General features: G+C 43.2%; 1 pseudogene; it reads right to left on the minus strand.

The window, feature by feature from the left end:
* Positions 1–11,521: 11,521 nt before the first annotated feature.
* Positions 11,522–11,823, minus strand: LOC103290786 (non-histone chromosomal protein HMG-17-like; annotated as a pseudogene).
* Positions 11,824–14,583: the final 2,760 nt, after the last annotated feature.

A 14,583-nucleotide genomic window follows, 5' to 3' on the forward strand; every position in this document is an offset into this window, starting at 1 on the left:
CTGAGGTCTGCCTGTACTGAGCTGGGGGCAGGCGGTGTCCGGTGGGGGAACCGTACGCCAGGTGCAAGTCACACCTTGATGACGTGCCTTTGACTTGTTTGCCGCGGTGGGGAGACTGTTCACTGGTTTCCAGTGGTCAAAAGACACGCCTGGCTGTGTGGCCCTTAAGTCTCAAAGGAAGAAGAAAACGTGTGAAGTTGTAGATTTCAGGCCCGCTTACTCATCACGGTTTGTGGTTGTCTCACGGATCTTTGACTTGGACGTACACTTCACTAGGAAAAACAGTTTTGCAGAAAAAAAGGGCTGGTGACAAAAGTGGTTGAAACGGCATCTGGTTTACAGGGAAGAGACAGTTTATATTTTCGCCCTCTCTGTAGCTGCAGGAAATGTCACTACATTTTCGAGATTTCTTACAGAATAAAAGCAAAAACAGTTTTGCACAGGTGTTACAGAGTTGTTTCATGGAAGTTACATAAGGACAACTTATTTAAAAAGTTTATTCTCAAAGCAATTCAAACTCATCAGCGCGGAAATGGGAGATACATGTATCATGATGAATAACAAAAGTATTCCTGCTTAAAAGACTATATTCTCTAGAAACATCAGCACCAAACAGCAGAGCAATCTTAACGCAAGCCTCTTGAGCGATTCCCCAGGTTGTTAAGTGACTAATCAGGGCAATTCTTGAATGAATGTCATACAAAAATTAATGAACAAGACCAATGACTACAGTAGTCTGACCTGCTGCTGGCTGCCTTATTTTTAATCTTTACATTAGGCTTTTAGGCTTCCCTCCTTCTCCTAGCATCCCCATGATAAAACACTTTATTGTAAACACCCAGATATTTTGGATACATTTATTTCGTGTGTGTATGTGTATTTTAACTCAAATACTGTTCCAAATCCTCCCCCTGACTTTCAACAGTATATTTAGAAGTCTTTCTATATCAGTACTAGTACATCCTGACCTACATGATTGTTTTTAATGGAGGCATATAGTTTTATTTCCCCATAGTCTGATTGATCACTATTAGTTTTTGTTATTAAAAACAATGCTATAGTGAACACTCATAAATAAATTATCTTTGCACAATTGTGAGAGTGGACTAAATTCCTTGAAGAGGACTTGATGGTATTGAATATGTGCACTTATATTTTTAATATCTCTATTGAAAAATATCCTCTGAAGGAATTGTTCCAAATTACCCCCTAATAATAAATGACCGGTGTGGCTCAGTTGGTTGACATCATCCCATGCACCAAAAAGTTGCCGGTTCAATTCCTGGCACATAGCGGGGTTTCAGGCTCAGTCCAAAGTTTGAGGAGTCAAACAGATAATACATTGGAAATAAATATAACAAGGAAAACCACTTAATTTATTTAATCATCCCCTTTTTCTCCTTCACTCTATTTTTTCAAGTATCTATGTAAATAAGGCATTGGGAGTCAGGATGTTGCCTTCTGGGTGTTAGGGCTGAGACTCAGAATAGGATTGAAGTCCTGGTGGGGAAAGGGAGTGTGGACTAGACATCCAAGCAGCTACTCGGTCCTGCAGATTATGCAAACATAACGATGGGGTTAGCACTCCTCCCGGAGCACTGCGGAAAACCCTCCCTTGGTCCAGTGCCTCAGCAGGGAGGCCAGGATGTACTTTGCTAAAATGGTGGCCAGGGGAGATCAATACGTCTAATATATGACTTGAGAAGATACTTTGCACGCATTCTTCAGAATCAGAATCAACTTTTAATGCTAAAATCTGTCTGACCTAAATGCCATCGTTACACTCTGTCATGTTCATCTAATGAGAATAGAAGGAACAGCCGAAACCGGTTTGGCTCAGTGGATAGAGCGTCAGCCTGCGGACTCAAGGGTCCCGGGTTCGATTCCGGTCAAGGGCATGTACCTTGGTTGCGGGCACATCCCCAGTAGGAGGTGTGCAAGAGGCAGCTGATCGATGTTTCTCTCTCATTGATGTTTCTAACTCTCTATCCCTCTCTCTTCCTCTCTGTAAAAAATCAATAAATATATATAAAAAAAAAAAAGAATAGAAGGAACAGCGGTAGAACACTGGTGGGGTCTTACCATTAGGACATGATCATCTCAGTTGTTCCTTCAGTAATGCCTGCCTCCGTAATGAATGGTCACTGGGTCCAGAGTTATCTAAGTCCTATAAGTATCAAGTGTATGGAATCCGTGTACGACATGAAAGCAAATGTAGGCCTAGGGAGGTAAGCAGGATCAGGGACATCAGAGAGTCAGCAAGCATAGGATGACCAGATTAACTCTCATACTATGCTAGAAATGCTCTGACAGAAACAAGATTCTAGGAAAAGTTACTTCTAGATGCAGAGAGGTAATGGATTAGATCTCAGTAGTTTACACAGGACCCTCTCCTATCATATTTTTCTGCTTCTTTTAACAGCAGTTATTAACATTTATTGAATGCCAGCTATGCCAGAATTAATCTGGGTGCCAGGAATAAAATATGAGAAAATTATGGTCACAATCTAATTGGGACCTCAAACTCTTGTATTGGGAAAAAAATATTGGGAGAAAGAAAGGAGGGAGAGGCATTTTATGAATGAGAATAACATGGAAAAACTTCCCACATATAACTTAAATTGCTTGAATCTTAATAACTACTGTCAGGATGAATGCTTTAAATTTAAAATACATTTAATTCTGTTTTTTTCTTTTAAAGGATTTACATTAGATATCACCTAACATGTTGACACAAATTTATGGAACACACATGCAACATGATATATGACTTGCCCATGTAATTTCTAATTAGGATATAAATTGTTATTATTAAAATTTATTATTTTACCATCATTCAAGAAACAACAGAGATATATGTTCTTTTTAATTTTTATTTATTGACTTTTTCTTTTTCCAATTTTTTTATTAAGGTATTATATGTGTACATATCTTACCATTGCCTATTTATTGACTTTTAAATTCATTTTTAATCCTCACCTGAGGATATGTTGTTTTTTTAAAAATATATATTTCTTTATTGGTTTCAGAGAGGAAGGGAGAGGGAGAGAAAGATAGAAACATCAATGATAAGAGAGAATCATCGATCGATTGCCTCCTGCACACTTCCCATTGGGGATCAAGCCTGCAACCCGGGCATGTGCCCTTGGCTGGAATCGAACCCAGGACCCTTCAGTCCGCAGGCCAATGCTCTATCCACTGAGCCAAACCAGCTAGGGCTGAGGATATGTTTTTATTGATTTAGAGAGAGATATGATAGGAGAGGGTCCTGTGTAAACTAAGAGATAGTTTACATAGGTCCTGTGTAAACTAAGAGATAGTAAAATATGATAGGAGAGGGTCCTGTGTAAACTAAGAGATAGAGAGAGAGAGAGAGAAAGAGAGAGAGAGAGAGAGAGAGAGAAATGTCGATTGGTTGCCTCCCATATGCTGCCCCTCCCACTATCCGGGATCAAACCCACAACCTGGATATAAGCCCTGACCAGGATTCAAACTCTCAACCCTTAGGTGCATAGGACAATGTTCAACCAACTGATCTACACTTGCAAAGGCTATTTATTGATTTTTGAGAGAGAGAGAGAGAGAACCATCAATTTGTTGTTCCACTTCATTGGTTGATTCTTGTATGTGCCCTGATAGGGGATCAAACCCACAATGTTGGTGTATCAGGACAATGTTCTAAGCAACTGAGCTATCCAGCCAGGGCCAGAGATATATTTTCTGTGATCCTCTTCTTTGGCAGCTTATTAAGTAATTTAGTTTTACTATCCTATCTAATAATAGAGTAACATGTAAATTACCATCACTCTGCTACGCCCACGATTGGGCGGTGGGAGGCTGGGGGGCGGGACTTGGGGTGGCCTATCCGGCCATTGAGAGGCACTCCCACCCCCTGTGCCTCTCAACGGCCAGATCCGCGGCCGCTGAGGGGGCCTGCTGCGGACACCCAGCTGCGCCTCTCAATGGCAGGGTAGCCAGGTGTCCGCGGCAGCCCCCCTAGGCGGCCATTGACACCTACCCTGCTGTCCCTCTCAACAGCAGGGTAGCCCCCCTCAGCGGCCGCGGACCATCAAAAGTGGGGGAGCTGGGTGCCTGTCTGCTCCGGCACCAGGCCTTTCAGAAGCCTCCGCCGAGCCGGAGGCTTCTGAAAGGCCTGGTGCACCAGCGGACAGGCACCCAGCTCCACCTAGAAAAGTGAAAGCGTGTAGGGGACCCTACACGTGCATGATTCAATCATGCACTGGGCCTCTAGTATATTATATTAATGTACCTTTAGAAAATATTTCTAGCCCTGGCCAGATGGCTCAGTTGGTTGGAGTGTCGTCTCATACACCAAAAGGTTGCAAGTTTGATTCCCCATCAAAGCACATAACTAGGTTTCGAGTTCAAACCCTGGTTGTGGTGCGTAGGGGAGGCAAACAACTGATGTTTCTCTCTCTTCCTTCCTCTCTCTCTAAAATCAATAAAAAAAATATCCTCAGGTGAGGATTAAAAAAAAAGAAGAAGAAAAATCGTTAACTTCAGAGAGGTTTTTTTTGAAGCTTTCTTTTAAGGTTGAGCCTGATGTACTAACAGATTTCTCTAACGAGATCTGGAGATTAAATATCAGACAGTGCTCATGTGTAGGAGGTGAGTTCTTAGAATGATTTGGGTTTGGAGGAGGAGGAGTGTAGTGCTTCATTTCCCTCAAGGTTATTTTTCTCACTAGAGAGAAAAACAATTGTTTTATGTAGCCATGTTTTATCATTTGTAATTGTGTACTTAATCTTTCTGCCATACTAATCTATTAAAATATGTTAGAACACTTTTCAACCTGTATTTTTATTCAGGGTTTGTTTGTTTTTTCGTAGAAAAAAATGCATGGATTTTGCTGTTCTCACTGATAACATTTTTTAACATTTTAATTATTATTACCCATTATGCAAGGTTATTTATTTATTTATTTATTTTTGTCAATCCTCACCTGAGGATGTTTTTCCAATGATTTTTAGAAAGAGTGGAAAGGGGGGGGGAGAGACAGAGAGAGGGACACATTGATGTGAGAGGGACACATCGATTGGTTGCCTCCCACATGCGCCTGCAACTGAGGTACATGCCCTTGACCAGAATCGAACCCACTGCCCTTCAATCTACAGGCCGACGCTCTATTCATTGTGTCAAACTGGCTAGGGCTAGGCCAAGTTATTTTGATGGGCAAGTTTACTTTGTAGTATGCCTCTAATTTATATCTTTACTAGAGGCCCAGTGCACGAATTTGTGCATGGATGGGGTCCCTCGGCTTGGCTGGCGATTGGGGCTGATCGGGGCCACGGGAAGTTGGCCGGCTGCAGAAGGTTGGCTGTGGGAGTGCACTGACCACCAGGGGGCAGCTCCTGCATTGAGTGTTTGCCCCCTGATGGTCAGTGTGGGGCATAGTGACTGGTTGACCAATTGTTTGGTCGTTTGGTTGCTTAGGCTTTTATATATATGGACTAGAGGCCCAGTGCATGATTAAATCGTGGGGGTAGGGTCCCTAGGCCTAGCCTCCTGTGATCAGGGCCATCTTCTGCCTGTTCGCCAGTCCCCAGGCCCAATGCTGCCTCCACCACCGCCACTGAGCTGCCAGGCTGTTGGGATCACCAGCTCATCCCCAGCCGCTGCCGCTGCTGCTGGGGCTTGAGGCGCTGACGAAGGGGAGCATGGCAGGGGAGCTGGGTGCACGCGCGTGCACCAGGCCGAAAGCCTCCGGCAGAGGCTTTTGGCCTGGAACCAGCGCAGACAACCGGCTCCCCGCCTCCGATGGCAGGGGAGCCGGGTGTCCGGGGTATCCGAGGCAGCCCCCCTCAGGGGCCGCCAATCCGGCTGTTGAGAAGCACCGGGGGGGGGGGGGGCGGGAGTCCCGCCCCCCGCGCCTCTCAATGGCCGGATATGCCACCCTGAGTCCCGCCCCCCAGCCTCCCGCCGCCCAATCGTGGGCGTAGCAGAGTGATGGTTATTTGCATATTACCTTTTTATTAGGTAGGATTGCCTTATGGGCAGTGAATGGTGTGCTTTCTGGGTATACCGAGTGATGAGATGGCATTCCAGAGGCAGAGGTGTTGAGACTGCTTAATTTTCTCACAGGCAGATTGTGTCAGGGGTTCCCAAGACAACTCCCCAAATTTGGTAATTCACTAGGAGAACTCACAGGTCTCGGCATATGATCATACTCATGGCCATTTATCACAGTGAAAGGATATATACAAAGCAAAATTGGTAAAGGGAAAGGCACTCAAGGTGAAGTGTGGAGAAAACCAGCCCCAACCTTCTATGAGCCTTCTCCCAGGGGAGGTGCACAGGATGCACTTTATTCTGCCAGCAACGAGCTACAACAGGTGAGAAATGTCTACCAGGAACTCTGGCCTGAGCCTAGGCCTCTAGGGTTTTGACTGTGGGCTGCCATGTAAGCACACAGTGCCTGTGTGATGGGCTCTAGTCACTGAAATTCCAGACTCTCAGAAGGAGAGCAGGTGTTCAGCATAAACCACATTGCTTGTGCAAACAGAATAGATACGGTGAGCTGCTGTCGTCATTTAGGGCAAGTTTTCTAATCAAGGTCTCAGATGCCGGCCATTGGCCACTCTTATAAGCAAGCCTTTCTAAGTACATCAGTTGCAGGCCTGCTAGGTTAACTCTTTTCTGCATATAAGTAAAATATTTTTTTAAATGAAAAGGTTCTCATCTGTATTTATTATGAGATTGTATACTTGCAGGAAAGTTATATTCCAGGTTCTGCTCTAATTACAAATGATTTCTGTGGAGATTTTTGAGGAAAGTGGGATAAACCTGGTTTAGTCATGTTAATGGAAAATGGCAAAACTAGAATTCTTTATAAATTAAATTTTTGGGGGTTAATAAAACTATTTAGTTTTCAAGTGTACAATTCTATGATACATTATCTGTATATTGCATTATGTGTTTACCACCCAAAGTCAAACCTCCTTCTGTCACCATATATTTGAACCCTTTATCTATGTTATCCCCTTATACCATGTCCCTCTGGTAACCACCATACTGTTGTCTGTGTCTATGAATTTCAGTTTTACATCCTACATATGGGTGAAATCATATGGTTCTTAGCTTTTTCTGACTTATTTAGTTTAGCATAATATTCTCAGGGTCCACCCTGTTGTCCCAAAAGGCAGTAATTCATCTTTTTATGGCTGAGTAGTATTCCATTGCATATACGTACCACATCTTCTTTATCCAGCCCTCTATCTCAGGACACGTTGGTTTATGTTCAAGAGGGTTATAATAAAAGCTGCTGCATCAGCTCCCTATAATGGAGTGCAGGGTCTCTAGAGGGCAATTCAATAAATGTTAGTGATTGAATGGGTAGGAACAGCAGATCCTCGGTTGACTAGGTGAGCCCTGGCATATTTAGCTGGAGTTGAGTGGAGCTAAGTACTGGAATATTCCCACCAACCTCTTTACTCACCGTCCTCCATAGGCTGGACAATAAATTACAAAATATATTTTTTTGTGGTTATTTTTAGAAAGGAGTAATGCCTGAGGTAGAGCACTTGGTAGTTTATCTGATAGGCAGGATCTCATGGGTGGAGGGCATAGAAGGAGTAGTTGGACCCAGAGTGTAATGCCAGATGGTCTTCATGCTGTGATGTACCCTTCTACTTCCTTAACCAATACAAGCTAGGGCCTACACTTTCACTCTTCTCCCTGCTATCCATTATTTGCCAAGGTAACTAATTGATTTTACCATGATAATAGGAGCTCACAAGTGCTCATTATAAATACAGAAGCATTAAAAAAAAGATAAAAACAAACAAAAAATCATGAGTAATCAGAGTGAATGGATGTAGTGGACAAAGAATCCTATGTAATAAAATGGTAATATGCAAATTGACCCTAACAGCAGAACGACTGAGAATGACTGTTTGCTATGACGTGCACTAACCACCAGGGGGCAGACACTCAATGCAGGAGCTGCACCCTGGTGGTCAGTGCACTCCCATAGGCAGAGCTCCACTCAGCCACAAACCGGGCTGATGGCTGTGAGCGCAGTGGCAGTGGCAGGAGCCTTTCCCACCTCCTTGGCAGCGCTAAGGATGTTTGACTGACTGCTTCCTAAGCTGGCAGGTGCACATCCCCTGAGGGCTCCCGGACTACAAGAGGGCACAGGCCACACTGAGGAACCGCCCCCCCCCCCATGTGCAGAAATTTTCATGCACCGGGCCTCTAGTTTAAAATAAAAACAATAAATATCCTCAGAAACATAAGGGAGAATATGGGAAATATGAAACAAGAAACCCAAAGAAGATTTGGAGATATTAAATCTAATCTAATAATAGACAAATATGCAAATTGACGCACCTTCGCTACACCCAAGCCACGCCCACCAGCCAAGCCACGCCCACCAACCAATCAGGACGAGTATGCAAATTACCCCAGCAAAGATGGCGGCTAATTTGCATATCAAGATAGTGTCGAAAGAAGCCAAGAGCTGCAAAAGGGAGTAAAGCTTCGAAGAAGCAAGCAAGCCAGGGGGGCGGGGGGAGGAGAAGGGCGGAGCGAAGTCAGGGCCATGGGCGAAGGGAAATGAAGGCGGGATGGAGGAGAAGGCGGGGCCGGCGGCAAGGGCGGAGCGGAGGCGGGGCCGGGGGCGAAGGGAAACTCGGGCGGGCTGGAGGAGAAGGCCAGGCGGGCGGCAAGGGAGGAATGGAGGTGGGGTAGAGTGCAGCAGGAAATCCTATTGCAGGATTTTTCCTGCAACGGGAAAGCTAGTATCAATATAATATTGTTGAAGTAAAGATAACAATGAACAGATTTAATAATTGAATAGCAGAATAAATATATGTTGCCAAAGAACAAAACAGTGAGCTGGATAATCAGGTCAGGAATCTTCTAAGAAAGCATTAGGCAAAGGTAATAAGAAAAAAAAAAAACATGTTAAGAGCTATGGGGGATAGAGGAGGGAATGTTAATATCATATTATTGGAATAACTAAAATAGATAAAGGAAAGTTAGATTTCAAAATATAATTATTGAAAATTTCCAGAATGAAGGATGTGAGACCTTAGTTTGGAAGGAATCATACAACCGAATAGATGAGAGAAACTATACCTAGACATATTAAATTAACATTTTAGAGCACTAAGTTCAGAAAGCAAATGCTAAAAGTTTCCAGAGGGTAAGTGTAAGTCAACTACCAAGCAATAAAAGTCAGACTAAATTTTCTGAGTAACAGCACTGGATGAATGAAAAGAATGAAGTAGCATTTTTAAACCGTTGAAGAAACATTAAGCTTAGTAACATTCACTGTTGACTAAATAAGCAATGACATACAAAAGCATATTCTAACAATCTAGAACTAAAACTCCAGACCACTGCTAGTCAAAGTGCGAGTCCAAGAATAGTTTATCTATCCAGGTGAGATAAAGAGCTTGTGCAAGAATACAAATCAATACACTGCTTCTTTTATTGAGAAAATCTTGCTAAGAAAAAAGAGTCAGCGGGACTAAACGGTGTGCTTACTAATTCAGTAGATTCACACTAGGACAAGCTGTCATCTCTCTCTCTCTCTCTCTCTCTCTCTCTCTCTCTCTCTCTCTCTCTTCACACACACACACACACACACACACACCAGTTTGTAGACCAAATTTTGAGTAGCACTGCTCCAGATGGTATCATTATTGGTTGGGTGTGGGGTTGAGGTGCACCAGACCATAGGGACATGGCAGTGAATGTCGGTATCTGTCTCAGTTTTGTGGTGGAGAGAAGACTTAGATATAATAAATTTTAAAACTTTATGGTGAAAAGTAAGCATAAATGTGAATCTTATTAAACTGGGCTATCCACCATAGGAATAAAAATAGTATGTATATCTTTTAAAATAGAATAAGAACATTGAATTCTTGGATAGCCAGGTTGATGAAGACTCGCCATGGTGCCCACCTGCCAGCGCTGTGGGGGGAGAGCTCAGAAAAGGAACAGCGGCCTCTGCCAGCACTTCTGTCCTGGAGAAAGCTGCCCCTCCAGCTCTCACCCTGATGACAGACAATGCGATTCCTCCCTGTGTGTCCCTGGTGCCGTTCGAGCTGCTGTGCCAGTGCTGGAGCTCAGAGCGAGTGAGTCCGAGTCATGGGAACATTTGCTCCAATACTCAAGACCCGTGAGAGTCCAGCTTTGAGACTGACACCTCCCTCAGGAGAGGTAAAGGGTCCAGGGTTCAGATTGAGCAGTAAGAGGACCACGGCTAGGCTTTCCCTAGAGTGAGGGGACAGGAGACCCTTTACTATGTATGCTTCCTGGCATCTAAGAAGTACCTGTGAGTCCCAACAGAATCAAAGAAGAGAGCAGGTCGGCCACGGCCCAGATGGAATCCAACAAAATGTGGGCGAGTGGAACAGGATCCTGGGATAGGTGTGGACCTGGCTGCAGGGCAGGGAGCTTCGTGCCCAGGTCCTACACAGGCCCTGGGACCGCCCCAGCTTTATTTAAGACACTTTCCATAAACCGTCATGGTATTTCAGGCAGGGCATGGGCAGACAATCATTAACAGTATACAACTTTCAAACTTCTTTCTTCAATGGACTGCCAAAATCAGAAAGCCATCATCAAATCCAATGAAGTCTTCATCTGATGTCTGAACAGGGCAAGTTTAGAGTGAGGGCTGACATTTCACATTAAGCGTGTTGTTTAACAACTTTACACAAGCCAATCTTGACTTTCAGGAAATGAGATGAAGATGCCAGGATTATCAATCTGTAGATCCACACTCTAAAAAGGAACTGCTGCTCTTTTGAGGGATGCCATCGCCATGGTGACATTGGGAAGTCCAGATTACACATCATACTAGTAACCGATTTTTTTTTTTTTTTGGTGGGGGGAGGTGGTGGTGGTCAGGCCCAATAGATCTCCGGGCTTAAGGGAGTCAAGTCTATTCTAAAGTGGAGAGGGAGAAAAGGATATAGTTTTTTTCACACCACAAAGTGTTTGTGCCAAGGTGGCTAATGTGTGTCAACATCATCAAGGGATCCCTCCTACCAGGAACCAAGAGGAAGTCTCTCAAAACTAGAAGGGAAAGGTGTTTTTTTCCCCATGCCAATTCAGCTTTGGAAACATTCTATTAGTGATATATGTCCTTCTCCAAAAAAAAACAAAAAAAAAAACAACCACACAAAACACACAGTAAAATGTTCTCTGCGCTAAGAACATAGCTTACAAAAAATAAAACAAAATTCTGCATTTTTTATAAAACTTGATAAAAATGGTATTTCAAGCTGTACAGTCACCAGAACACAGTTATCAAAAATGCACACACTGCCTAAACCGGTTTGGCTCAGTGGATAGAGCGTCGGCCTGCGGACTGAAGGGTCCCAGGTTCGATTCCGGTCAAGGGCATGTACCTTGGTTGCGGGCACATCTCCAGTAGGGGGTGTGCAGGAGGCAGCTGATCGATGTTTCTCTCTCATCGATGTTTCTGGCTCTCTATCCCTCTACCTTCCTCTCTGTAAAAAAATCAATAAAAAAATATATTAAAAAAAATGCACACACTTCACTCGGCATCTCCAGCACCTTCAGCTTTCTGTGCCTGGTCTGTTTGGGCATCTCCGTTTTCTGCAGGGTTATTCCCACCTTTGCCAGCATCAGCTTTCCCTTTTCCCCTTTGGGTACCTTCTCTCCCTTCTTTGCAGGAGCCTTTTTAGGCTTGGGCTCTGGCTTTGGAGGAGCAGGTTTAGCAGATAACCTGGCAGATTTTCTCTGTGGTTCCTCCTTCACCTTAGCTTTATCTCCTTTAGCATCCCCTTCAGCCTTTCTCCTGGGCAGGAGGAGGAAGGTCACCATGGCGGGCCACAGGTGCTGGACGCAGGGATGCAGAGGCGCAAGGGCTGTGCTCATCCTGGGATTGTTCTTGCCTCTTGTTCACTCTGTTCCCGGTGATTGATATTTTAATGGGTCTCAATAGACTGCATAATAGTGTTTTCTAAAATTACATTCCATAATTACCTTGCTATTCTGCAGAAAACTGTACAGAGATAAATACATTAAAATAACTTCAATGGACATTTAAAATAAAAAATTATTTCCATTGCAGTAAAAGAAAGATGTAGGTGGCATGAACATTTCAGCAAAAGGAGCTTATCTGTGGTTATTCAATTTGTCAGTCTTAGGTTATTCAATTTGTCAGTCTTAAGTTATTTTTTTTTTTTTACCCTTAAACAACTTCTTCCTTCTGATGATAAAAAACATGCACATTTAATGTCTGTGCTAATGACTAAGTCTGTCGTCATGGATTTTGTGAGCAATTATGTTTAAGACATACCTATTTAGACTTTGTGGTCAATATGGTGAGCATGGATGCCAAAATTATCTTTGAATTAGGTTCTTCATTTTGTTTAAAATGTTAATTACATGTACGACAAGCCAAAGCAGCCTTGTGGAAGGTGCTGCTGCTAACTGTAAAATAACTGGCTCCAAGGCAGGCTTCTTTTCTTTTCAATGATTGGCTTTTCCTGGAAGAAAGTATCAAAATGACAGGATTTATAAACTAGAATTGAGTTGTCAAGCTTTTCTTTTGACAATGGAAATAAAGGAAACATGGTCACTACTGAATTTACTGTACTATTCTAAACTTAAGATTCATTTCTTAATGCTTGGGATTTTGATGTCTCAAAACCAAACCAATGGAAGTGCTGTATTTGCATTAGAAAAGCTAAGAATACTTAACCTGCACTTTATGGTATAAGTTTTACTCTGCCTAAATTCATAAACAGCCCGAACCATATTTTATTTATACAATCCTATTGAAGAATATAATGTTTTTTTACAAGTCTGTATCTTTCATCTCCATCGAAGCTGTATAAATCTTTTTAGAGTGCAATTTTCCCAAACAAAACACCATTTTCAATGGTGGTGAATATTGTTACCTGTGTAGTTATGTATTCCCTATATCTAAATACTTATTGATGCCCTAACCAGTTTGGCTCAGTGGATAGAGCATCAGCCTAGGGACTGAAGGGTCCCAGGTTCGATTCCAGGTCAAGGGCATGTATCTTGGTTGTGGGCACATCCCCAATGGGGGGTGTGTAGGAGGCAGCTGATTGATGTTTCTAACTCTCTATCCCTCTCCCTTCCTCTCTATAAAAAAATCAATAAAATATATATTAAAAAAATACTTGCCAAAACCGGTTTGGCTCAGTGGATAGAGCGTCGGCCTGCGGACTGAAAGGTCCCAGGTTTGATTCCGGTCAAGGGCATGTACCTTGGTTGCGGGCACATCCCCAGTAGGGGGTGTGCAGGAGGCAGCTGATCGATGTTTCTCTCTCATCAATGTTTCTAGCTTTCTATCCCTCTCCCTTCCTCTCTGTAAAAAATCAATAAAATATATTAAAAAAATACTTATTGATCACACACACACACACAGACACACACAATAGAACTCATGTTCAAATGAAGTCTGTTCTTCTTGATTAAAAAAAAAAAATGGCCTTGAACTTTCCTAGAGGAACAGCAAAGGAGAATATAATGGAGAGTCAAGATAATGAGCCAAGACAGGCCATTTATATGGAAAATCCACTGGAAATAGCTTGGGTGAGGCAGAAAGTTGGGAGGTGGGGTCGGGGGGACAGGGCTTCAGGGAAATACCAAGGCTAACAGTGTGAGCTAGGTTGTTGGAGTCTCAGATATGGCACCCACATGCTGCCTTAGTTGTAGGAATGCTTATCAAAGGACCAATGGACTCTGCCAGCACTTCTGTCTGGGAAAAAGCTGCCCCCCAGCTCTTGACCTGATGCTACCCAATTCAGTTCCTCCCCATATGTCTCTATTCCCTTTCAAGCTGCTATCCCAGCACTGGAGCTCAGAGGGAGGGAGTGAAAGTAAGTCCTTAAGTGGACCCTTACGAGGATCTGCCTGGGTCTCCAGACACCCTCCATCTACCTCAGCCTCAAACCCTGCTGGTTTTTGCAGCAAGATATTACGGGGACTTCTTTTCCTGGCACTGAAACCCTGGGCTGGAGGACCTGGTGTGTGGCTGGGAGCCCTCGCTCCTCAGGGGGACCTCTGCAGCTGAGATATTCCTTCCAATTTTTATCTGCCACATGTGGGTGTGGGACCAGCCTGTTTTCCTACCAGTCCCTATGTGTCTTCTTCTTTATATCCTTAGTTATAGGACTTCCATTCAGTCAGATTACAGGCAGTTCTGAATGATGGTTGTCCTGTAGTTTAGTTGTAATTTTGATGTGGTTGTGGAAGGAGGTGAGTACTGCGTTTACCTACACTGTCATCTTGACCAGGAGTTCCTGAATACTTGTAATGACGGTAATAGACAAGGATAAGTAAACAAACTTATAAAGTATGGTAAATAGATAACTGGAAATAAGATGGCTAAAATAAAGCCTACTATCATAGAACACAATAAGTGTAAATAATTTAAACCAACAAATAACAGGTTTCTTATATTGGTAAAAAGCAAAACCAAATGAAACAACGAAGGGGCAGGGTTCAAATCCAGCAGATAATTCTATATGCTGTCTTTGAGACAAAGTTTAAAATAAAAATATGTAGCCCTAACCAGTTTGGCTCAGTGGATAGAGCGTCGGCCTG

This window comes from Eptesicus fuscus, chromosome 3, assembly GCF_027574615.1.
Source record: "Eptesicus fuscus isolate TK198812 chromosome 3, DD_ASM_mEF_20220401, whole genome shotgun sequence".
In the NCBI taxonomy this organism is placed as follows: domain Eukaryota; kingdom Metazoa; phylum Chordata; class Mammalia; order Chiroptera; family Vespertilionidae; genus Eptesicus; species Eptesicus fuscus.